At 39.8% G+C, this 25610-nt stretch overlaps 1 long non-coding RNA gene across 1 annotated transcript in view; it reads right to left on the bottom strand.

Moving 5' to 3' along the window:
* The window catches only part of LOC104006192 (uncharacterized), a 460140-nt gene that overhangs the window by 377356 nt on the left and 57174 nt on the right, over window positions 1–25610 (bottom strand). The window contains exon 3 of the long non-coding RNA XR_010156687.1: window positions 9687–9770. This is a non-coding gene — a long non-coding RNA (uncharacterized LOC104006192). The remainder of the gene's footprint in view (window positions 1–9686; window positions 9771–25610) is intronic.

Below are 25610 nucleotides of genomic sequence, written 5' to 3'. Positions count from 1 at the left end.
ACAGAGGGGCCAAGAATAGTACAGTCCTCCCTACATATCTGTGGGGAATTGGTTCCAGGACCCCAACAGACACCAAAATCTGCCCAAGTCCCTTATGTAAAATGAGGCAGTATTTTCACATTACCTATGCACATCCTCACATGTACTTTTTTTTTTATAATTGCAACTTTTATTTTAGATTCGGGGGTACCTGTGCAGGTTTGTTACATGGGTATATTGGTGAGGTTTGGGGTACAAATGATCCCAAATAGTAATGCTGAGGTTTGGGGTACAAATGATGCCATCACCCGGGTAGTGAACATAGTAGTCAATGGTTTTCCAACCCTTGCCCCTCTCCCTGCCTCCTCCCTCTAGGAGTCCCCAATATATATTATTGCCATCTTTATGTTCATGTTTACCCAATATTTAGCCTTCTACTTATAAATAAGAATATGTGGTATTTGGTTTTCTCTTCCTGCATTCAATTGCTTAAGGTCATGGGCTCCAGCTGCATGTTGCTGCAAAGAACATGATTTTGTTCTTTTTTATGGTTGCATAGTATTCCACAGTGTATATGTACGGTATTTTCTTTATCCAGTCCACTGCTGATGGGCACCTAGGTTGATTCCATGTTTTTGCTATTGTGAATGGTGCTGCAATGAACATATGAGTGCATGTGTCTTTTTGGTAAAACAATTTTTTTAAATATATATACCCAGTAATGGGATTGCTGGGTCAAATGGTAGTTCTATTGTAAGTTCCCTGAGAAATTTCCAAACTTCTTTTCACAGTGGCTGAACTAATTTACATTCCCACTCAACAGGGTATAAATGCTCCCTTTTCTCCACAGGCTCGCCAGCATCTGTTATTTTTTGACTTTTTAATAATTTCTGTTCTGACATATGAGATGGTATCTCATTGTGGTTTTGATTTGCATTTCTCTGATAATTCATGATGTGGAATATTTTTTCATGTTTGTTGGCCATTGGTGTGTCCTCTGTTCATGTCTTTTGCATACTTTTTCATGGGATTCTTTGGTTTTCGCTTGTCCCATTATTTAAGTTCCTTACAGATTCTGGATAGCAGACTTTTGTCAGATGCATTGTTTGCAAATATTTTCTCCCATTCTGTAGGTTGTCTATTTATTCTATTGATAGTTTACTTTGCTGTGCAGAAGCTTTTTAGTCTAATTAGGTCCCACTTGTCAACTTTTGGTTTTGTTGCGATTGCATTTGAGGACTTAGTCATAAATTCTTTCCCAAGGCCAGTGTCCAGAATGGTGTTTCCTAGGTTTTCTTCTAGGATTCTTATAGTTTGAGGGCTTACATTTAAATATTTAATCCATCTTGAGTTAACTTTTGTATATGATGAAAATTGGGGTCCAGTTTCATTCTTCTGCATATGGCTAGCCAGCTATCCCAGCACCATTTATTGAACAGGGAGTACTTTCCCCACTGCTTATATTTGTCAACTTTGTCGAAGAACAGATGGCTGTAGGGGTATGGCTTTTCTTCTGGGTTCTGTTCCATTGTTCCATATAATTTAAATCATCTCTAGGTTACTTATAATACTTAAAACAATGTAAATGCTATGTAAATTGTTGTTAAGCATATTTTTTAAAATGTGTATTATGTTTTGTATTTTTTATTGGCTCTTTTTTTGGAAATACATTAATCTGCATTTGGTTGAATGTGTGGATGCAGAACCAGAAGATATGAAAGGCCAGCTGTCCATTGGTAATATTTGTGTCATTTAAGCATATGAGCTTTTGAAAATTTAGCTACTCCTAGCACATTACCATCTACACATGAAAAGTTAAGGTCAGGGAAACACACCAATCTGAGTATTCAGGACTAAGAACCACCTGGCTAGTTAAAAAACCACATAGCCTTGATTCTCCTACTGTTGTTACCCTAAGCCTGGTATTATTGAACAAAGAAGATTCTCTTATTTTATACATGCTATGATGAATAAGAGAATACAACCCAAACTGTAGAAGTCATTTTATCTAATTTTGCCCCTTTGCTGGAATTAGACTTTTATCCAATGTAAATGTCTTTAGGCTTTGATCAGTAGATACAGAAATCTTTAAGTGAGACTTGAAACAGCTCAAATGTCCATCACGTGGGGACTGGTTGAATAAACTACGCAACTTAAAAGGGATGAGAGATAGCTGCACCTGCTGCTAAGCAGTGAATGCTGAGATAAATTGTATAGTTAAAAAAGATAAGGTGGAGGAAAATGTGTATAGTAAACTTACATTTATCTAAGAAAGTAGATGTGAATGAGATGCAAGTATCTATACATATTTGCTCCTGTAAAATAAAATTGAAAGATAAACCATGAAGTTTTTAAAAATTACCTATGGGAGAGGGGAGACAGAGATTGGAGGCCAACTTCTCTGAATATACTTTGTTTTATATAACTTTAAAACAAAAGTAAGGCTATTATCAAAATGATGAAAGATTAAGTGTTGGTGAGGATGTGGAGAAAAGGGAACCATTTTGTACTGTTGTTGGGAATATAAATAAATATAGCCATTATACACAAACAGTATGGAGGTCCCTCAAAAAATTAAAAATAGAGCTACCATATGATCCAACAAGCCACTACTGGGGTATATATCTAAACAACATAAAATCAGTATATTGAAGAGATGTCGTCAGCCCCTGTTCATTACAGTACTATTCACAATAGCCAAGACATGGAATCATGGTAAGCGTGCATCAAAGAGTGAATGGCTGAAGAAAATATGGTACATGTGGCTAGACGCAGTGGCTCATGCCTGTAATCCCAGCACTTTGGGAGGCCGAGGCGGGTGGATCACGAGGTCAGGAGATCGAGACCAGCCTGGCCAACATGGTTAAACCCCGTCTCTACTAAAAATACAAAAAATTAGCCAGGCATGGTGGCAGGCGCCTATAGTCCCAGCTACTTGGGAGGCTGAGGAAGGAGAATGGTGTGAACCTGGGAGGTGGAGCTTGCAGTGAGCTGAGATGATGCCACTGCACTCCAGCCTGGGTGACAGAGCAAGACTCCATCTCAAAAAAAAAAAAAAAGAAAAAAGAAAATACGGTATGTGTACACAATGGAATACAATTCAGCCTTATAAAAAGAGAAAATTTTCTCATTTGCAACAACATAGATGAACCTGGAGGACATTGTGATAAATGAAATAAACCAGGCACAGAAAGACAAATACCACATGACCTCACTTACATGTAGAGTATAAAAAATCAGTCATATAAACAGGAGTGAGGCCGAGGGGTGGAGAAATTGGGGAGATGCTGGTCAAAGGAAACAAAATTTCACTTAGACAGAAGGAATAAGTTCAAGAGATCTATTGTATGTCATGGTGACTGCAGCTAATAACAACATATTGTATATCTGAAAATTACTAAAAGTAGATTTTAAGTGTTCTCACCACAAAAAATAAGTATGTGAAGTAATGCTTATTTAAAATCGCTTAGTCATTCCACACACATATGTGTGTGTATATATATACATCATATTGTACACCATAAATATATATACATCATATTGTACACCATAAATATATACAATTTTTACTTGTCAATTCTAAAAAATAATTAAATTTTTAAAAACAAAATTAAATAAATCTAAAATAACTACACTACAACGCTAAAGCAAAATGAAGCAAATAAATTTAACTACCTATTTTTTTCAAGTGACTTTAAAAGACAATGATTTCTACATCCCTATTGGTATATACTCTAAAGATGAAAAGAACTGCAAAATAAATTCAAACGGTTGTTTTACAATTGTATTTTAATAATATTTTATATTATTCTAAACCAATTATTAATTAGACACAAATTTATACAGAAAGATAAAACAAGTAAGTAATTCTCAGTAAGAACTAATCATTTATTTTCTCTTTAAAATGAAAGAAAAAGAAGGAAGAGAGGAAGGAACGGAGGAAGTGAGAAAAGAATGGAGGCAGGCTAAAACATAAACCAATTCAGTATCAATGAGCAGTCGTCATATCTAGGTTGTGGTTTCTAAAAAATACCATTTCCCATAAGGAAACTCAAGCTCCTTGGAAAAATAGCTAATTTCTGGTTTAGGGCCAGAAATGTACAAGATAAGCCTAGAACATCCTGTCATACCAGAAAATTAGAGAGCTATTGAAGATGACTGAAAGATTTATAAGCCTAACTTGAAAAGGCTCCCACTGGCTTCTTGGAGACAATTTGAGCATGGATTTTTTAAAAGATGCATCAAATAAATTCAAATAGGTTTAAACATTCATAACTTCATTATGACATTTAAAAACTAAGTGACTGACTTGGCCAATGTTAAGAAACCAACTCACTGAAACTAGTTTTAAAAAAGGGAGTTGGTGGCCGGGCACGGTGGCTCACGCCTGTAATCCCAGCACTTTGGGAGGCCGAGGTGGGTGGATCATGAGGTCAGGAGATCAAGATCATCCTGGCTAACACGGTGAAACCCCATCTCTACTAAAAATACAAAAAATTAGCCTGGCATGGTAGCGGGCACCTGTAGTCCCAGTTACTCGGGAGGCTGAGGCAGGAGAATGGCGTGAACCCAGGAGGTGGAGCTTGCAGTGAGCCGAGATCACGCCACTGCACTCCAGCCTGGGCAACAGAGCGAGACTCCGTCACAAAAAAAAAAAAAAGGGGGGGGGAGTTGGGGTCAATATAGATCTAGCATCCATCTGGCCTTCCCTATGCAAACTGTCCCTCAGAATAATCAAACAGCTAATATAATAGAAAGTATTCCAGCAAATAAATGGAGAAGAAATGATAAAATGGAATACCACCAATCTAGATAATAACCATCAAAGCTACTAATGTCACAAAATGGAGAAATACAGATATTATGTGCATTCTATGAAGAAGAGTGTGATTCTTTTTAAGTCTTTTTAGCAATATTTACAGAAATATTTATAAATAATATGACAGAATATCTGTGTGTTGTGAGGTAATGACATAACAAAAAAGGAAACTACAGACTAATATCCCTGATGAACATAAATATAAAAATCCTCAACAAAATACCTGCTAACTGAATCCAACAGCATATCAAAAAGATAACACACCATGATCAAGTGGGTTTCATACCATGAATGCAGGGATGGTTTAACACATGCAAGTCAATAAATGTGATACATCACATAAACAAAATTTAAAACAAAAATAATATGATCATGTCAATAGATGCAGAAAAAGTATTTGACAAAATCGAGCACCCCATTATGATTAAAACCCTCAGCAAAATTGGCGTAGAAGGGAGATACCTCAAGGAAATAAAACTCATCTATGACAAACACACAGCCAACATTATACTGAATGGGGAAAAGTTGAAAGCATTCCCCCTGAGAACTGGAACAAGATAACAATGCCCACTTTCACCACTTCTATTCAATATAGTACTGGAAGTCCTACCCAGATCAATCAGACAAGAGAAAGAAATAAAGGGCACCCAAACCACTAAAGAGGAAGTCAAACTGTCAGTGTTCACCAATGATATGATTGCATACCTAGAATACCCTAAAGACTCACACAAAAAGGTCCTAGATCTGATTAATGAATTTAGTAAAGTTTCAGGATACAAAATCAATGTACACAAATAAGCAGCACTGCTATACACCAACAACAAGCAAGCTGAGAAACAAATCAAGAACTCAATTCATTTTACAACAGCTGCAAAATAAAATAAAATAAAATACTTAGGAATATACCTAACCACGGAGGTAAAAGATCTTGACAAGGAAGTCTTCAAAACGCTGGTGAAAGAAATTATCGATGACACAAATAAATGGAAACACATCCCATGCTCATGGATGAGTAGAATCAATATTGTGAAAATGGCCACACTGACAAAAGCAATTTACAGATTCAATGCAATTCCTATCAAAATACCATCATCTTCGTTCACAGAACTAGAAAAAACAATTCTAAAATTCATATAGAACAACAACAAAAAAAAGCCCACATAGCCAAAGCAATACTAAGCAAAAAGAACAAATCTGGAGGCATCACTTTACCCAACTTCAAACTATACTACAAGGCTACAGTTACCAAAACAGCATGGTACTGGTATAAAAATAGACACATAGACTAATGGAACAGAATAGAGAACCCAGAAATAAAGCCAAATACTTACAGTCAACTGATCTTTGACAAAGCAAACAAAAACATAAAGTGGGGAAAGGACACCCTATTGAACAAATGGTGCTGACATAATTGGTAAGCCACAAGCAGAAGAAGGAAACTGAATCTTCACCTCTTGCCTTATACAAAAATCAACTCAAGATGGACCAAAGACTTGAATCTAAGACCTGAAACTGTAAAAATTCTAGAAGACAACATTGGAAAAGCTATTCTACACACTAGCTTAGGCAAAGAGTTCATGACCCAGAACCCAAAAGCCAAATGCAACAAAAACAAAAATAAATAATTGGGACCTAATTAAACTGAAAAGCTTCTGCATAGCAAGATAAATAATGAGCAGAGTAAACACACAACCTACAGAATGGGAGAAAATATTTGTAAACTACGAAGCTGACAAAGGACTAATATCCAGAATCTGCAGCAAGAAAAAAAACAAATAATCCCATCAAAAAGTGGGCAAAGGTTAAGACTAGACAATTCTCAAAACAAGATATATAAATGGCCAACAAACATAGGAAAAAAATGTTTAACATCACCAATTATCAGGGAAATCCAAATTAAAACCACAATGAGATACCATCCTACTCCTGCAAGAATGGTCATAATTTAAAAATCAAAAAATAATAGATGTTGGTGTGAATGTGATGAAATAGGAACACTTTTACACTGCTGGTGGGAATGTAAACTAGTATAACCACTATGGAAAACAGGACGGAGATTCCTTAAAGACCTAAAAGTAGAACTACCATTTGATCCCTCAATCCCACTACTGGGTATCTGCCTAGAAGAAAAGAAGTCATTACATGAAAAAGACACTCGCACACTCATGTTTATAGCAGCACAATTTGCAAATGCAAAAATATGGAACTAGTCTAAATGCCCATCAACCACCCAGTGGATAAATAGAATGTGAGATAGATAGATAGATAGATAGATAGATAGATAGATAGATAGATAATGGAATACTACTCAGCCATAAAAAATGAATGAAATAATGGCATTCACAGCAACCTGGATGGAGTTGGAGACTATTATTCTAAGTGAAGTAACTCAGGAATGGAAAACCAAATATCGTATGTTCTCACTTATAAATGGGAGCTAAGCTATGAAGATGCAAAGGCATAAGAATGATATAATGGATTCTGGAGACTTGAGGGCAAGAGTGGGGCAGAGGTGAGTGATAAAAGACTACAAATTGGGTACAGTGTTCACAGCCCGGGTGACGGGTGCACCAAAATCTCAGAAATTGCCACTAAAGAACTTACTCATGTAACCAAAAACTACCTGTAGCCCAAAAACTATTGAAATAATGACCAAAAAAAGGGGTGTAGGGGTGTGTGTGTGTGTGTGTGTGTGTGTGTGTGTAATAATCCAGGAAAGGGGCTGGGCAACCAGGGAAGTAGGTAGAAATATAGATAAAATAAGATTGGCCATGAGTTAATGATTGCTGTCAGTGTGGGAGATGGGTAAATGGGGAGGTCCATTGCACTATTCTCCTACCTTTATGTATGTTTGAAATTTTTATTACTAATAATAAATTTTTAATTGATTAGGCTTTGAAGCCAAATTGCCTGGGTTTGAATCCCAATTCAACTATTTAATAGCCATATAACCTTGAGCAAATTAAAGCAAGTTGTGAAACCTCTCTGTAACTCAGCCTCCCTATCTATAAAATAGGAGTGATACAAAGTCATTACTTCAATGGGTTGTTATGAAGATTAAGTGAAGTAATGTATGTAAGGTACTTAAAACAATTCCTGACATATAGTAGACACTTAAATGCTAGCTATTATAGTGTTCAGGGTCCACAAAATTGGTTGAAACCCTGACTTAGAATTTCTGGGCATTCAAACCCGTAAGACTGGCCCATGAGAAATCATTATTACTTCTCAATGAGGAGCACAATATAAATCCAACAACTTCCTTCTCTCACACACAACAGCTAAATAAGACTACGAAGACTGGTCAATCTTTCAATGCTCAACATTTTGACACTCTCTGCTGCTCCCAGTAGAGGCTTCAGGTCAATGTCACATTCTTATCTGTACTCCCCATGAAACCGCTGGGTTTCTTCTCTTACCACCACCTTTAGGGGGCAGCCCATAAGTATCTCGCTGAGACCTCTAGTGGTTGTGTTGGTTAGCAGAAAACACAGTGGACAGGAGTCAAAAGCCCTAGCTAGATTCTTACACTGTCTTTGTTCCTGAATCGCTGTATGACCTTGAAGAATCACTTGGTCTTCCCAGAATTTAGATAACATAATGTTGACAACATTTTTGGAACTCTTGTCTTAAAATTCTCTTTAGAGACTATTAGAAAATTATTTGGAGCACCTTTTGCTAACGGCTAAGTCTTCAGCCTTTGAGGGTAAAATCATACTTACAGACAAGATCATTTGAATGAAATGCACAATAAAGCTGTCTCTGGTTTAAAACCAGATGTAACTATTAATAATGGAGACAATTTATTTTAAAAAGCATAGATTGACTTTTTAAAACACTCTAAAAGAAAGGCAGTAACAGAATTCTCAGATCAAATGTAAATAGTTTCTTTAGAAGATGTCTGCAGAGAACTTTTGGGGGGTGATGTTTATTAATTTTTCTTTAAACCAAGTTCATTAGTTTTAAATCTCACCTTAAGCAGAATCATAGTCTTTCATTTACAAAACACTTGGATGTATGGGTTTTGTCCTTTGTGCAGATGTAGTTATATAGGTTAAATTACAAATCAAAAATCATCAGATTATTTGTATTTCAATTAAACAGCTTAAAGAAACTCATAGGTACAAGTAGGAGCTAGGTCAGTTGTGTTGCACCCTGTGTGAAATGGAACTAATAATAGTGTCTCTACGGCCGGGCACAGTGGCTCACACCTGTAATCCCTATGCTTTGGGAAGCTGAGGTGGGAGGATAAGTTGAGCTCAGGATTTGGAGACCAGCCTGGGCAACATAGGGAAGCCAAGTCTCTACAAAAAAGAAAATGTAATAAGCCAGGTATGGTGGCATACACCTGTGGTACCAGCTACTTGGGAAGCTGAGGTAGGAAGATGGTTGGGCCCAAGAGGTCAAGGCTACAGTGAGTCATGACTGTGCCACTGCACACCAACCTGGGTGACAGAGTGAGACCCTATCTCAAAAACATTTTAAAAATAGATAGGTCATTGAATGTGGGCTAATTTTTTAAATTTTTTAAAAATTAAAGGTTTTTTAAGGATTAAATGAGTTAATATATATAAAGTATTTAGATAGCTTATAATAAAAGTCAAGTAAGTATTAACTACTATGAACTTTATGAATATTTCACTGTTTCCAGTTCTCAAAAATGTAAATATCTCATTTAGTTTCATTTTTCATTCATCCTGCTTATGGCAAATGTGGATTCATATCACTGAGTGCACACACATTTTTGAGGATTTGAAATGCTCTTCAAGTTTTTTCCATACTTAGGCAGAGCATTCTTATCTAGATAGATAAGCTTGTATGCAAATAAATTGGTTTCTACTAAAGGGCTCCAACCCATCCATTAATCATGGGATAACTATATACTTACAGTTTTCAAGAAAACAGCTATAAATATCTATCCATCAACAAATATTCACTGCATGCCAGCTATATCCAAGGAACATGTTGGGAGCTGTGGAAATACAAGGAAGGAAAAGTCATGAGCCTCATCCTCAAGAAGTCTGCCAGTTGAAGAAAGGAGGAAAATTTGCATACGGAGATGAATGGCTGTTTAAGAGAGCACATGGTAAGTGCTAAGTGACCAGGCACAGCGTCCATCCATAATGATATATTTAGTAGAACACAGGCACGTAGGTAAAGAAATCCCTGAAGATTAGGGTGATTCAAACATCCTTTCAGAGGAGATGGACTTAAGCCAAGGATTAAGGGATGAGTAAGATTCCAAAAAAGGAGGGAGAAAGGCATGAACAAAGGTGAAGATAGATTTTTAGTTGACAATGGGAGGTCTACACTGCCAAGGCAGAGCTGGTTTAAAGAAATTGTGGGAGAGTCAGCACAGGTATTGAGACTCTTGAAGACCAACCTAAAGAATTTCGACTTTATAAGTGATATGGAATAGCGGTTTTTGAACGATGCTTTGACATGAGTAAAGTGGTATTTTATTTTATATTTTTTAATTTTTTTTTGAGATGGAGTTTCACTCTTGTTGTCCAGGCTGGAGTGCAATGGCGCAATCTCGGCTCACTGCAACTTCCGCCTCCCAGGTTCAAGCGATTCTCCTGCCTCAGCCTCCTGAGTAGCTGGGATTACAGGTGGCTGCCACCACCCCCAGCTAATTTTTTGTATTTTTAGTAGAGATGGGGTTTCACCATGTTGGCCAGGCTGGCCTCGAACTCGTGAACTCAGGTGATCCACTGGCCTCGGCCTGCCAAAGTGCTGGGATTACAGGTGTGAGCCACCTCTCCCAGCTGTAAAGTGGTATTTTAAAACTTTTTCTAGATTTGGGGTCCATATAGTCTCCTATGGCTGAATCATCTGTGGATATAGGTATTTATATTCCCTTCTCTCCAATTTTCAAGAATTTTGTGGTCCATTTGCCTATGTTTACAGCACCTTTGGTTCATATAATCCCTCAGATTTGAGTTCATCTTTCCAAAACAGGAGAAGATTAAGGTAACAGACATGAGATTTGCTGCAAACTCTCTTCCCACACCCAGATTGATATACCTAATATATATCTTCCATAAATTTATGCTCTTATAAACACAGCAATCATATACATATATATGAGATTATTTTATTATCAGTGTCAGATTTACAAAAGCAACATGCAATACATGTGCTTTACATTGTGTGTTGGCCACTAACTTATGCACCATGAAAATGCCTCCAAGTGATTTTTAAGTCATTCTCTTTACTATTTCATGAGGTAAGAATAACTATTATTTATTGAATTACAATGTGCCAGGCACTGTTCCCACATATGTTACCTATATCATTTCATTTGAGTCTCACAAAACCTTATGAGATTGGTGTCATTATTGTCCTCGTTTTATAGATGAGAAAACTAAGACACAGGGGCTAAACATCTTTCCCAGGACCATTCATTGTATGTCTAAGATGAACACAGAAATGGATTACAGCCCAGGCATCCGACACTAAAGCCATACCATTAACCATTGTGCCACACTGCTTAGCCCAGTAGTGGTGTAGGTCCTAATCAGCCCCTCACTAATGGACATTCTCTTTGATTCTGGATTTTTGCCACCATAATACTGCTGCAATAAATATCCTTGGTCATACATCCTGATCTATGGGTGTTTTTATTTCTTTCATTCAACTAATATTTACTGAATGCCTCATCAGTGCCAGGGACTATTCTGGATGCTGGAGTTCCAGTGATGAATAAGACAGATGAGGTCCTTGTTTTCACAGAGCTCACATTCTGGTGGGAAGACAATAAATGAATGAATCAATCAACAAATGAGGGAATAAATGAAGAATATGAAAAATAGGAGATAATGGTAAGTCATATACAGAGAGTTAAAATAGGGTAATGCAATATAGGCAGCCACTTGGTAATAACTATAGATATTTTTAATATGATACAGACCTCCAAATATGAGATTGCTAGGCTGAAAGGATATATTTTCAGTTTTTAATAATTATTGTTACTTTGCTTTCCAAAAGGCTTAATAATTCTCATTTCTACCAACAATAAAAATACAGATTTTATTATTATTTCTTTTTCTTTCTGGACACAGAGTCTTGCTCTGTTGCCCTGGCTGGAATGTAGTGGCACAATCTCAGTTCACTGCAACCTCCACCTCCTAGGCTCAAGTGATTCTCTTGCCTCAGCCTCCCAAGTAGCTGGGACTACAGGCACGTGCCACCACTCCATTAATTTTTTGTATTTTAGAAGAGATGGGGTTTCACCATGTTCGCCAGGCTGATCTCAAACTCCTGAGCGCAGGCAATCCACCCGCCTCAGCCTCCCAAAGTGCTAGGATTACAAGTATGAGCCATGGCACCTGGCCAGAAATATAGATTTTTTTAAATAAACTTTTTTTGTCTTCCTTCTATGATACTAAGAGAACTTGAAAAAATTCTTCCTTCTCAATAACTATACTGACCTATTTCAAATTCAACATAAATGTATATCAGCTACAAGGTAAATCTCATTTTCTATACATATATATATATATGAAATCAAGAATGTGCATCTCACTGAACACTCTCAAAGAAATGTATGTGCTTGCTGCTTGTCGATAAGTCGGGGGGGTAGAGAATGGTCTTGTCTCATGTTCTTAGTACAGACAGTGGAAGAGTTAACATTTCTTAAAGATAGTGGATCACATTTAATTTTTAGAAAACAGCAAGGAAGCAAGTCTAATAAGTTGAAAGGGACTCCTATAAAGAAAAATCTTGATAAACATTAAAAACAACCCTTGAGAGGCTGAAGTATTTTCAGGAGTAGCCATCAAAAGAATACCACAGAATCTATCACCCATAGCCTACGCAGTTAGACTTTCCCATCACATCCCCTTTCCTTGTTTATAGACCTGCCTGGTTATCACCAGTTCTAGGGGACTGTCATTATTTCAAGGACTCGTAAATATGCAACAGGTATTTCATGGGAGAAAATGCAACTGAATAACTTCTAACCACCCTAAGAAAGAGACAGGAGAGGCGTCTGTCTGGCTCTCACCAGTCTCCCGACCCCTTCACCCATTCTAAGGAAAAGCAAGGAGGCAGCACTCAGACCTGGCTTCTCTGCAGAATACCCTGCCAATCCAGAGAGAGGGGATGACAGCATCCATATCTAAATCTAACCTCTCACTTTAAAGGTCTGCACGTTTTTTGTGTGCAGGAAGGCAGGGTTTTATTTTAACCATGTTTCACAAGCAAAAGCAATGGAAAGAATTCCATGCCTAATCTTTGTTTTTCCTCCCTTGAAATTTGATCATATTCCTAACTTTAGTCATACTGCCTGGTTTCCTTTCCTTAATGGAGTGAAATTTATGTCTGTGATTAGAGAATTGGCTTGGGAAAACCATTTGCGTTTTAAAAGTTATATGTTTTAAGAATAATAGATATGGAAATCCTGGAAGAAACCCAGTGTGCTTTGGATGTTAATACAGACATCATAATGACTTGCTATTTCTATCCCCAGTTAGTAAGTAATGGGCGTATTAAATTTATTGAGGATGGGGAGGAGGATGAAACTTTGAATTGAAAAATTTTCACAAAGAGCATAGTGATAAATTTAGTTACAGCCTACATGTACAGCTTTTTGACTAAAATATCTGAGGATTATTTTGAAAATAAAGAATAAGGTGACAGTCATTAAAAAGTTTTGCTGGAAGTGCATTTACTGTGTGATCCTTGAACTCTAGCATTCATAGTCACAGGGAAAAAGTAATCAGATGTTCCTTGCTTTATGCCATAGATATAGTCCTTAATTCAAACATATTTTCAATGTATCAGGGAAAGTCACTAAAAATGAAGCAATGTGGTCCATCCTTAAGGGGACAAGGGACAAGGCAACAAAATGACCTTCACCAAATCACAAACAGGCTAAATTCCCCCTAGTTGGAAGCTGCAGGGAAGGAGCAAGAGCTCCGTCCTCATAGCTGCACAAACCAGGGTGTAAATCCCTCTACATTCTTGCTGTGTGGCTTAGAGCAAGTTACCTAATATTCCTGAGCTTCATCTGCAAAATGGGGTGTTATCAGTACCTCACTTCTGAGGGGTTTATGAAGGTGAAATGAGATCATGTATGTAAAACAGGGAAGGCATTTATTTCATTTTGGTTCCCTCCTTCTTCCCACCCAGTTGTTAGCCTGGCTTTGAGATCACTGAATCGGAAGAAAGGAGCCCAACAGAAAAAGAAGAGTTGGATATCGGGTAAAAATGAAGGGCTGCTTGGGAGTGGTCAGTACTGATTTGGCAGAACAAAGAACCAAAGAAATGCCACCCATACCTGAAACACAACCTGCAGCCAGCCCTCTGCTACAGAGAGAAAATGCTTTAGTAATATGAATAATTGGCTCCTAATGCTTTTCATTTCTGAGTTTTTCTAATCAAGACATACCCATTCATTTACTACCCGCTGCATATAGCTTTGTGCTACTGTAAATATACTGTTTATGTCACTCACTTCAATACTGATCATTTAAATGTTAAAGGTCTGTGATAGTCCTTACCCAAAAAAAGTCAAAATATTTATTAATTTTTTTACAACATGATAGTTTCAAAAATATGGTCCATGATATCCTAAGCATAACAAAAAAGAAAAACTGTATGACCCCAAGCAGTTGATGTAACATAAAAATTTTCAAATTCTCAAATATCACTATCACATAACATCCTCTTCCTTATAGGAAAGTATATTTGAAAAGTCTAGGTGTAAGTGACCCTGTAGGTTTTTGTTTTTTGTTGTTTTTTTTTTAGAGACAGAGTCTCACTCTGTTACCCAGGCTGGAGTGCAGCAGTCATGCAATCATAGCTCACTGCAACCTTGAACTCTAGGCTCAAGCAATCCTCCCACCTCAGCCTCTCAAGTAGCTGAAACTACAGGCACTCGCCACCATGCCTGGCTACATCTTATTTTTTGTAGAGAGAGGGTCTCACTATGTTGCCCAAGCTGGTCTCAACCTCCTGGGCTCAAGCGATCCTCCCACTTTGGCCTCCCAAAGCACTGGGATTACAGGTGTGAGCCACTGTGCCCAGCCTTAGGCCTGTTAATAAGTTAATGAAATTTAAAATACAGAACTTAAAAGTGTGTAAAAATATTTTCTCACTAAGAACTTTCATATCTTCAGCCTTCATTTGTCATTTCCATCGAAGAAAGTCTCAAGTGACTTTGTTTAGAGGTCACTTTTCACAAAGGAACCAAATGTTGATCACGCCAGCAGAGTACTGGCTGCATCTATCAGGATGTGTGAAGAACAACAGCCGTGCTGAGGTGTGACCACTAAGGTGGCTGGGTAGTTTATTCACTGCACAAGGGCTTGCTGCCACACACAAGATGAAATTTCAGAGTTTTGGGTGCCATGGATATTGCAAATTATAATATGATGGACCTTTAGGATGCCTTATGAACAGATGAAGCTGCCAATGTTATCTCCATAAATGTCAAATGCCTAACATTATAGATATAGGAGGCAGGATGCAGTTAATCTTATCCCCCAATCACGAGCACATACAGGAACTGGCAGGAATACATGCTTTAAACCAATTTTAAGGCCACGATCTTTTGCAGATAGATGTCTGTATTCTTTTGAACAGAGATGTGTAGTAGTCAGATATATGTTGGGAAATCCATGTCCCTCCCCAAGAGACCTGTCTGATGATGAGAAAATTGTCTTTACTCAAGAATCTAAATTACCCAATTTCATTACACCATGGTGTGGACCATCAGCGGCCAAGTATAATTTTTAAATTCATCTTTCTTTGCTCTCCTTTTCCCTGAAACCTACCTACAGAGTCAGCTAGGTGCTTGGTTTTATAGACAATTTGTCACAGTTTTTTTTTTCATAGCTAAAGATTAATAAATATTTGAGACTTTTTTTAGACAGGGTCTCGCTATATTGCCCAAGCTGGCATGCAGTAGCTATTCATAGGAACGATCACAGCAGCCTCAAACTCCTAGCCTCCAGTAATCCTCCTGTTTCAGCCTCCCAAGTAGCTGGGACTACAGGCTCACTCTGCACCTAGCTGAGACTCGTTTTTTAACTTCACATTGTAAAAAGCAAATAGTCAATTCATTCATGTAGGTTTTTTAAAAGCCAATTAAGTACATAAACCATTATTTGTGTAATACAAGTTCAAATAATGAAAAAGTCTCCTTTTTTAAAACCTTTAACTAGTTCTTTTGGCATCACATAGATACATATATAGATGGTTTCACATGGTTCCAATCCTCAAATAAAAATATTTAAATAAGATTTCATACTAACATGGCTTTATCCTGGCATTTCTTAAACAGATGCAGAAAAATTCCCTTCTAATAAATTATCTGCTCCCACTGCCGCCAACATCCACTCCATCACTACCACCAGCCCCAAATTGCTTTATTGCAGTAGAATTATGTTATAATGTTAAATTGCTATAATTCGGTTTCCAGGCTAGAGGAAAAGCAGCACATATAGTCAGTCTTTCAGAGGCACATTAGCGAATGAAAAGTATATTGCAGGAGAACTAAGGAAGTAAGTCAAGGAACTTTGTCGGGGAAGAAGGAAGTAACTCCTACAGGCTATTTACCCCTTTTACGCCACCCTCTTTGTGTATTCCTGGGGTTCGCTTTGGTTTGGGTATACAGATGTTTGAGGTAGTGAGTGATCATAATAAAAGGTGACTGCAACTTGATGACAGGGCTAAAGAATCTTGGAGAGTTCAGCTGTGCTCCACTACCTCTCTGTTCTCTCCCCAATTCCTAATGTCTTTCATGCTCAACTGAGTCCTTTCCATGTAAAGAGTGACTGATATGGGGACCACAGCAAACATTTTTGCAACACAATTTCTTGCTGTAGAAAAGCAGTTGTAATCAAAATCAATAAAGCACTATTCCTGTGAGCCTCTACAAGACATAGAAACGATATCATTCTACCCAACCCTTCTTTGAAGTGAGATTCCACCACTACCTACCCCTTCATTTAATAAAGATTCATTTTGAATTATTATGCATCGAGTCCTCTGATAGACACAGGGCAGGGAGAAGGGGAGAGACAAAGAGGAAATGACAAGAATGTGGGCCTTGCCATCAGTGTTCTGGGAAGGGGATGGTTGAGGGAACGAGGCATTGTAAGTAGAATGTAAAAATCTAACTTTTTGTAGTTCTTTTTCCCCTTTAATCAAGCCCACATGTTTAACACCAGGAACTAAATGTGGTGAGGAGAGAAGGATTATAAAAATGTTCACTTTCATCCTACAGATATGAGAAAACAAGAACATATTGCCATTACTCGACAACTTTATAGCTCCAAATAATGCTAGCATGCAGTAAATCAATGCAGGCTTTCGCTGGCTCATGGAATGCATACCTCACGTTTGCTCTGAGAGGGAGCCCGTGTGATTCCATCTAGTGCCAGGCTGCCAATGGCCCTAGACGGGATTGAGGAGAAGGGGCTGGGGTCGACAGGGGGAAGTGGGGGTCCAATCTGCTCTCAGAGCCAACAAAAGTCTCCAATCCCTAGTCCCTCAACAACCTTCCTTCTCTTCCTAAGGAATGACAGAAATCAGGAAATATTACTTCGGCTTGCAGGCTTCTGTCCTGGCCTATCAAACCCACAGAGAAGTCTCAGCAAATTACTGGAAACTGCACTTTGAACTTAGTCCCTGGCAAGCAGCCCAGTCAAACAGAAATGTAAAAGTTCCTTTCGTCCGCGGGGCCCCTGCACCAGGGTGTCCCTATAGACACTCTAGAGCTGATTGCAACAGGTTGGAATGAGGCCCCACGCCAGGAAAACAAGCCCTGACCAGTATGATTTCCTACTGCCTGTGTTGTTTCTTAAAAAGGTTTTTTTTGGCTTGTTCTCCCTCGTTTTGTTGGACTAGGTTACAGGCTCAGGTCCCATCGAGGAAAAGACTGGCACCATTTTCACAAAATGCTTAATCCTTGTTTAGTTCGAAAACTGCTCCATCAGCCCCACCAGTAAGTGTAGTCATGTTGGGGGGCAGCTAGGGGGAGACTGGTCAGGCCAGTTGCTAAGCAAATTCTTAGAACTCCCAGGGAATCGAGAAGTAATTAGCTTGTAAACCCTGCAGATATTTCTACCTCCGACAAGGGAGACAATATTTCTCTGCCCACAAGGCTTCACTACGTGGTACTAAAATAAACCAACAACAGGGACTGTCATGGAATGAACAGCCTCAGCCGTGCCCGGTCCCATAGCTACTTCTCCTTCATAAGGGGAAACAAAACATTGGCCTCTTTCTAACTGTTATATTTCTAAGAAAACTCAATTTGTACAAGCAAATAAACTGACTCATTATAAAACTAAGAGGTCAACAAGAGGCAGATAAAACTAAAGGTTAGACAGCTGGACAAACAAGCCTCTCTTCCAGCTGTAATGGGGAGCTCCTTTGGAGGAAGCAACAAGTGCCTTGGGGGATCCATCGTCAACCTGGGAAGAGGAGGGGGCAAGAGAAGAAAGAGGAGCTCCGGCACACTCAAAGCCCATTTTCTGTTGGATCAAACATTCCTTTCGGAAAAACTAAAACTGATGCAAATCATAGCCAGATCTGGCCAGCAGTGACCTAACTCTCTTAATGTGCAATTATTTTCACTGCTTTCTCATAATGGGTTATTTTTCTACATTTGTATTGTTACATATGCAAAGTGTAAACAGGGCAGTGATCTACTCTTCTGATAATTTTATAAAGAAAATTTCCCAAATGTGTTTTTTAAAGCCCTACATTCTCCCTAAAGGTTTCACATGGATTGGTAGAACCGCTTGTTTCATCTCTCAGCCCACAGCTTACCCCTTCCCTGCCTCCCTGACCTCCAACTGACCCAGTTCTGTAATAATCAACAGTCAATGAACACCACACAATTCAAAAAAAAAAAAAAAATGCTATTGGGCAAAGTTGCAGTTAGGGCACTCCTGGTTAGCCCTGTCATTTTTGAGGGAGGTTCCCACAGGTTTTTTATTCTCATTGTTAATGCAGAACTTTTGCACAGCATTTTTCATCTCTCTCCCCCTCTCCTGCCTCCCAGTGGTTCTAGTAGAAGTAAGGTAAGAAAGAACAACAAACCCAAGTTTCATATCAAGTCTACAAAGATAGTATATTCAAGGTGAATCATTCTCTCATCCAAGTATTCAATGTACATTTATTATTATTCCCTCTAACAAAGCAAATATCACCATACATATATCCCTCTTAGTCTCTATGTCCTCATTTACAAAATAACCTGGTAGAAAAATACCTACCTCCTGGGGATGTTGTTCCAAGAGATAACAAGTGTGGGTGGTCACACCCAGCATGCAGGAGATTCCCTGGGAATAACTGCAAATAGAAGGCTGGATGCTAGATAAGAGGTGGGAGCTGGAGGGGGGCCTCTGGGTAGCAGAAGAACAAAGCCTGCTGGAGAGTATGAACTCCCTAAGAGAAAGGGCAAAGGGTGTAAAGCAGAATCAGGAACTTAGCTGGGTGGGTATCAGGAATTAGAGCAGTGTGAGCCGGGCACAGTTGTTCTGCCTGTAATCCCAACCACTCAGAGACTGAGGCCGGACAATAGCTTGAGGCCAGGAGTTCAAGACCAGCCTAAGCAACATAGTGAGACCCAGCCTCTAAAAGAAGAAAAAAAAAATTAGAGCAGTGCCTCTCGAACTCTGGTGAGTGAGAGAATCTCCAGGAGGGCTTGAAAAACAAGCAGACCCCTCTGCAGCTCCCACCCCTTCCCCAGAGGTTCAGATCCAGTCGGCCTGGCCAGACCCCAGGTGGTTCTGATGCGGGACATCCACAAACCCCACTGAGAAACACCAAATGAGAGAGTGCGAGAAAGAGGAAGAGGGTTAGGGTGAAGTGGAGGGGGATGGAAGGCAGCAAGAGACACCCTAGGAAATGGGCGAGCCTGGTGTGTAATAGCAGCACAGGCTCAAAGGAGGAGAGCACTTGCTAAGGGGCTGGAGTTGGGTTAGAACCAGCAGCCACAGGGAGGGCAAGAACACAGGACTCAGACAAGGCCTTGACTCTCTACAGGTTCAGTGGAGAGGTGGAAGGAGAAGATTATTTTGGTTTATGTTGTTAAATGCTAAAATTCTATTTAAAAAATACAATACCCAAGCAAGCATTTTAAAATTTGAATTATGCTGACAGGATATTCAAATGAAAGTACTCTGAAATTCAGATGAATCCAAGCTCCTTTCAGGAAAGAAGCTTCATTCAAGTAATTTAGGTGGTTGGCTGCCGAAGCCACACAACCAAATCATCATGATCTACATAGATCTAAAACCACCCTATGTACACTACTAACAACAGGTTATTCATCTGTAATCATCTACTTCTTCAATTTCTTACTTACGTTACTGACCCAAAACATGAACTTCTGTTCTAAGACACAGAGAAACAGAAAGCTAGAAGAGCTCAGGTTGCAAAGAAGGCCTCCATTTCATTTCAGCAATCCAAGGAGCCACTGAACTTCAGTTGTGTCAAATCACATGGAAAACTAGAACCATGTGGGTGATGACTAGCTACAAGTGAGGGGAAAATTCAGAATGCTTCCAAATCAAACTTTCCAATTCCCATCTCCACTCGTGGGGGACCATAGCCATCCTTCTGATAACAATAGGGGGAAAAATTGCATTTATAAGGCAACTTAAAAAAATTAATTGCCTTGTAGAGAAGGCAATACTAAGATCCTCAGAATAAAAGGAAAAGGGATGAAAATTTGGAGAAAAAAAATGTCTAGGAGATGCAGCATGTGACTAACAGGATTCCCAGAAAGAGAGACAAGACGATATCATGGAAGAAATTATCAAAGAAATAATGTGAGAAAATTCCCCATCAGGCCAGGCACAGTGGCTCATGCCTGTAATCCCAGCACTCTGGGAGGCCGAGGCAGGCGGATCACCTGAGGTCAGAAGTTCGAGACCAGCCTGGCCAACATGGTAAAACCCTGTCTCTACGAAAAATACAAAAATTTGCTGGATATGGTGGCACACGCCTATAATCCCAGCTACTTGGGAGGCTGAGGCAGAATTGCTTGAACCCAGGAGGCAGAAGTTGCAGTGAACCGAGATCACACCATTGCACTCCAGCCTGGGCGACAGAGCAAGACTCTGTCTCAAAAAAAAAAAAAAAGAAAGTTCCCCATACCTAAGAGATATGAGTGAGGGTCCATTAGGTGGAAAGTATAATTAATAATAAAAGATTTACAGCAAAGCACTTCCATGTCAAATTGAGATGGTCCTGAAGCTTCTGAAAGAGAAAAAAGGCCACAAATAAAGGACAAGTAGTCAGATTGCTATCCCACCCCTCAGCAGCAATACCTGGAGCCATCAGGCAAGTGAACAACATCAGGCAAGCAAAATTTGAATGCCTTCAAAACTCTGAAGGAAAAGGCTATCCAACCTACATTGGATCTATAGTGTTAGTATCTAGGATCTATAGTGTTATTATCTAGGCATACTAGTAACTAACACTATACATTACACACAGACTGGGCAGAGACTACTCTCTCTTCTCTTGCTGAACATGTCTTTTTTGAGGCCTTTCCTTGGGATTATCTGACCCAGATTTTCTCACTTAAGGAGCTGCTTTTACCTAGGCAAGATACACTAGAAGCTTTCTCCATAATGCCCCATGTTCATGGACTTAAAGTCTGCTGCCAGAGCTCAAGAGCCCTTGCCTTAATTCTTAGTCTCTTGACCACCATTACTATTAACCTTGCTATGTGTCCCCAAGCCCCATCCAATTTCGCCCTCACTTCCATATTTCCATTATAAGCTTTTCTCCTGGATCTAGGGATGCTGACTATGACTCTCTACTTACATCCCTCTTTAATACATGGGGCAGCCCTCACTTAGTCTGTTGCACTCAAACAATGGGTCCAAGACAGGAAAGATCAAGTGGAGCCAGGTTGAGGCTCAGAGCAAAAAGGAAATAAGGGATGCTACTAAGAAATGCCTCTGGACTACAATTGAAGAGCTTTCTGCTTTGTTCACATTTGAGCTCATTGGGGTGGAAGAACACATAGGTATTCTGGGCAAAAGTCCTTTTAAGAAATAGGCATTTTCCTGGAACATCATCTTTGTCATGACTCTCAGGATCCTTAAGCCCAATGGTGGGAAAGAATTTCTCTGGAGTTTGGGTCCAGCAGAGAAGAGAAAAGGTAAACCTATTGCCTTACTCCATTATGATTAACAGAGTCCCCTAAGTAACAACTTATGAAGCCCAATAAAGCATCTGACACATTAAGATTAAAAAAAGGTCAACTTTATATTTACTTAGAAATGTACAATACAAACTTCCCCAAGCTCCAGTCCTGGTGCAAATAAACTGCAGTTTGTTGGACAAACTCAACATGTCCAAAACCTAATTCATTACCTTCTTTCCTAAAACTCCAACGTCCTTACTTTAGTCAATGGCATCACCAGCATCCTCTTCACATGGTTCCCAAGCTAGGTGTGATTTTTGTATCCTCCCACTCCCTCACGCCAGCTGGCAAATCCCATCACACCTGGAGAATCCTGTCGGCCCTCCTCTGCATTGGCTTTCCCTTCTGTAACCTACCCATGTTCCCATGGTCACTCCATTTCAGGCCCTCATTCCCTCCAGGTAGACCATAGTTTTCCATCTACTGCCACTGAATAAATGAATCCAGAGCTGAGTTCCAGTCATTTCACACCTGTATGGGAGACCCCAGAACAGAACTCTTACTTTCAACTGAGTCACACTGCTGCTCATAATAAAGTCTATATTGGCCAGGTGCGGTGGCTCACATCTGTAATCCCGGCACTTTGGGAGGCCGAGGTGGGTGGATCACCTGAGGTCAGGAGTTCTAGACCAGGCTGGCCAACATGGTGAAACCTCGTCTCTACTAAAAATACAAAAATTAGCTGGGCATGGTGGCACATGCCTGTAATCCCAGCTACTCGGGAGGCTGAGGCAGGAGAATCACTTGAACCTGGGAGGCAGAGGTTGCAGTGAGCCAAGATTGTGCCATTGCACTCCAGCCTGGGCGACAGAGCGAGACTCTGTCTCAAAAAATAAATAAAATAAATAATAACATCTATATTGTGACTCACATTCTGGCCAATGAAATGTAAAAATAATAATAATGATAACTTTTTTATTTTGAGATGAAATTTCACTCTTGTTGCCCAGGTTGGAGTGCAATGGTGCAATCTCAGCTCATCGCAACCTCTGCCTCCCAGGTTCAAGCGATTCTCCTGCCTCAGCCTCCTGAGTAGCTGGGACTACAGGCATGCGCCACCACGCCCAGCCTTCTTCCTCCTTCTTCTATCCTGCAATGCAAGCATGGTGGGTCGGTCTAGCAGTCATTTCAGACCATGAGGTAACTGAAGATTAAAGCCTGTTCCACTAGAACAGAAAAGCAGAAAAATAGGAGAAGCCTGGATCCCTGCATGACTGCATGGAGCTGACACACCTGCTCTGAACTGCCCAACTCCAGAGTCTTGTACATGAGAATAACTCATCTGTACTTCAGCCACTATTTCTCAGGTCCCTGTACTCACAGCTGCATGTAAAACATAACTGACAAAATTGTGCTCTCAAAAATCATTGGTGGCTCCCAAATTCCAATGAAACAATGCCCAGATTCCTGGTCTCACAGCACCATAGCAATCCCAAATCTGGACTTAAATTTCATTTCCAATCTTGTCTTCCACTCCTTTTCCTCTTGCAATTAATAATCTAGCCAAATGAAACAACTGTGATTCCCAAGGCACATGGCTATCACCAACTGTGTTAATAGAATTGCAGATCTTTCAAGCTGAAGAGGAACAGGACCTCAGCAAGCCTCTAGAGCAGGGGCTTTATGACAGTGTTTATCAGTGAACGGTAAACTAAAACCTTACACAAAACTCCAGATGTAAAAGATTTTTAAACAGCAGGGTACTCTGATTTTAAAACCACAGGTCTGGTCCAAATCTTATTTTATTTCCTTATAGGTGAGGAAACTGAGGCTCACATGGGTGGAAGTGGGTATAATTGGTCCAAGGCTGGTTAGTAGCAGGCCTAGAACTAGAAAACAGGCTTCCCAATACCTACTCTGTCTTTTCCATTATTTTTAGTAATAAATGATGCCAAGAGAGGTGCTCAATCAAAGTAAAACTTAGTAGCAGGTCTTCCAATGCCCATCTTTCCAGTTAAGAGAAGAGGGACTTATAGTAAATAGGGATTTCCAGGCCTTTTCAATTTCTGCCAACTAGGGTAACTAGGGATACATCATAAGGCATCTTGGGGTTAAGTCCTATCAATCTGGAATTTTTCAAACACCAGAACATTTCCAATTTAGACCCATGCCCAGCAGAGCTGATGTAATTAGCCCAGCATCCAGAGAAGTGAGATTATATGCCAGGTCAGAGGATGCGTCTCCTCATGATACTCATAAAATCCTATTGGCAGGTGTTCACACTATTAAAAAATATCAAAATGTTGCCTTGCCTGGAAAAACCAGGCAAGTTTGGTTCTTTAGTCATCATGAGGGAGTTCAACAACCATATGTGGCAAGTTGAGCTGAAGATGCCTATGCCGTCAGACCCGCCAAAGGGTACTGGGAAAACCTTGATTCTACCTGAGTGCATGTAAGGAAAGTCACTACTCTATGTAAATCAGAGGATGAATGCATCATTGAAGACACTTTCTTCAGTGAATCATTCAAGAAAGGATTTCAGAGAAGATCAAGACCGATTTCAACAAGGTGAAGTTCTGCTTTGATATTTATCTGTTTCAAATTAGGTCTCTTCTCTCCACTTGGATTATAAAACCACAAAGGAGAGGACAAAGTGTATGCCATAAGATAAACATTGTCTAAGGAGAAATTAAATGGGACGCGTTGTTGAGGACAGAACAGAGGAAGGGGAAGAAACAGAACTTCTGTAGGGTACCTGGGGGCAACGGTGGCTGATGAAAGTTCTCACATGTGACCCTCGACAGTATCCCTGCTTCTCAGAGAGAGGGCAAGGAGAACTGAGGCAGAATGAAACCGGCCGCTCACCTTCACTGAATAGAACCTGATTGGGGCATGCACAGGCTGCTAGTTCCTCTGGAGTCTGACAGATCTGCATCATAACCTGACTGCTGCACACTATGTGACCTGGGGAGAGTGACCTCTCTAAAACGTCTGTGAAATGGAGATGATAATATAGTACCTACCCGATGGGGTTGTTAGGAGGAATAGCGCCTGGCACACGGGAAGTACTCAATGCATCCCCAATACATGCTAACTACTGTCATGATTTACACTCATATATCCATCTCCCCAGATAACCCATAAATACCTTAAAAGCAGACACCATGCCCTTACTTCCCCACAGTTCACAGAATCCATACTAGATGCTTTAAAAGTGTTGGTTGATTGATTAATGGACACTGGAAGAGGAGACTGAGCTCCTTAGATTACATGTGACAGCATGTTCCAGTTCTCAAAGAAACTCCCTACAAGCCCTTTATTTGGGCAGAAAGCAGCAAATTCTTGCACCCTTAAAGTATATCAAAGTGTCCCCCACTTTCCCCATTTCATAGATCAAAGAAGAAATCTGTCAGGAACAAACGAGGGACCGCGAGAGCCAGGGAAATGGACAGGAGGGACAGGCCTCCCAGCCGAGGCCTGCAGCTCGGGCTCCTGCCAGGTCGGCTTTGCCCTCCCCGTGTGCAGCCTCCGCGTTCAGACTTGTGCAGCAGCTCCCATAAAACCCGCTCCGCCTTTTCCTCCTGGAGCTCGTCCTTCCTTTGTCTTGCAGCTCAGTTCACGCCATAAAACCCCATGGCCAATCGTGCCTTTTCATTTGGAATGATCAAAGTGGTAGCTGTCTGATGTAGA

This window comes from Pan troglodytes, chromosome 3, assembly GCF_028858775.2.
Source record: "Pan troglodytes isolate AG18354 chromosome 3, NHGRI_mPanTro3-v2.0_pri, whole genome shotgun sequence".
Classification (NCBI taxonomy): domain Eukaryota; kingdom Metazoa; phylum Chordata; class Mammalia; order Primates; family Hominidae; genus Pan; species Pan troglodytes.
Note: the sequence above shows the minus strand (reverse complement) of the source record. Positions and strands in the feature narration are given on the sequence as shown.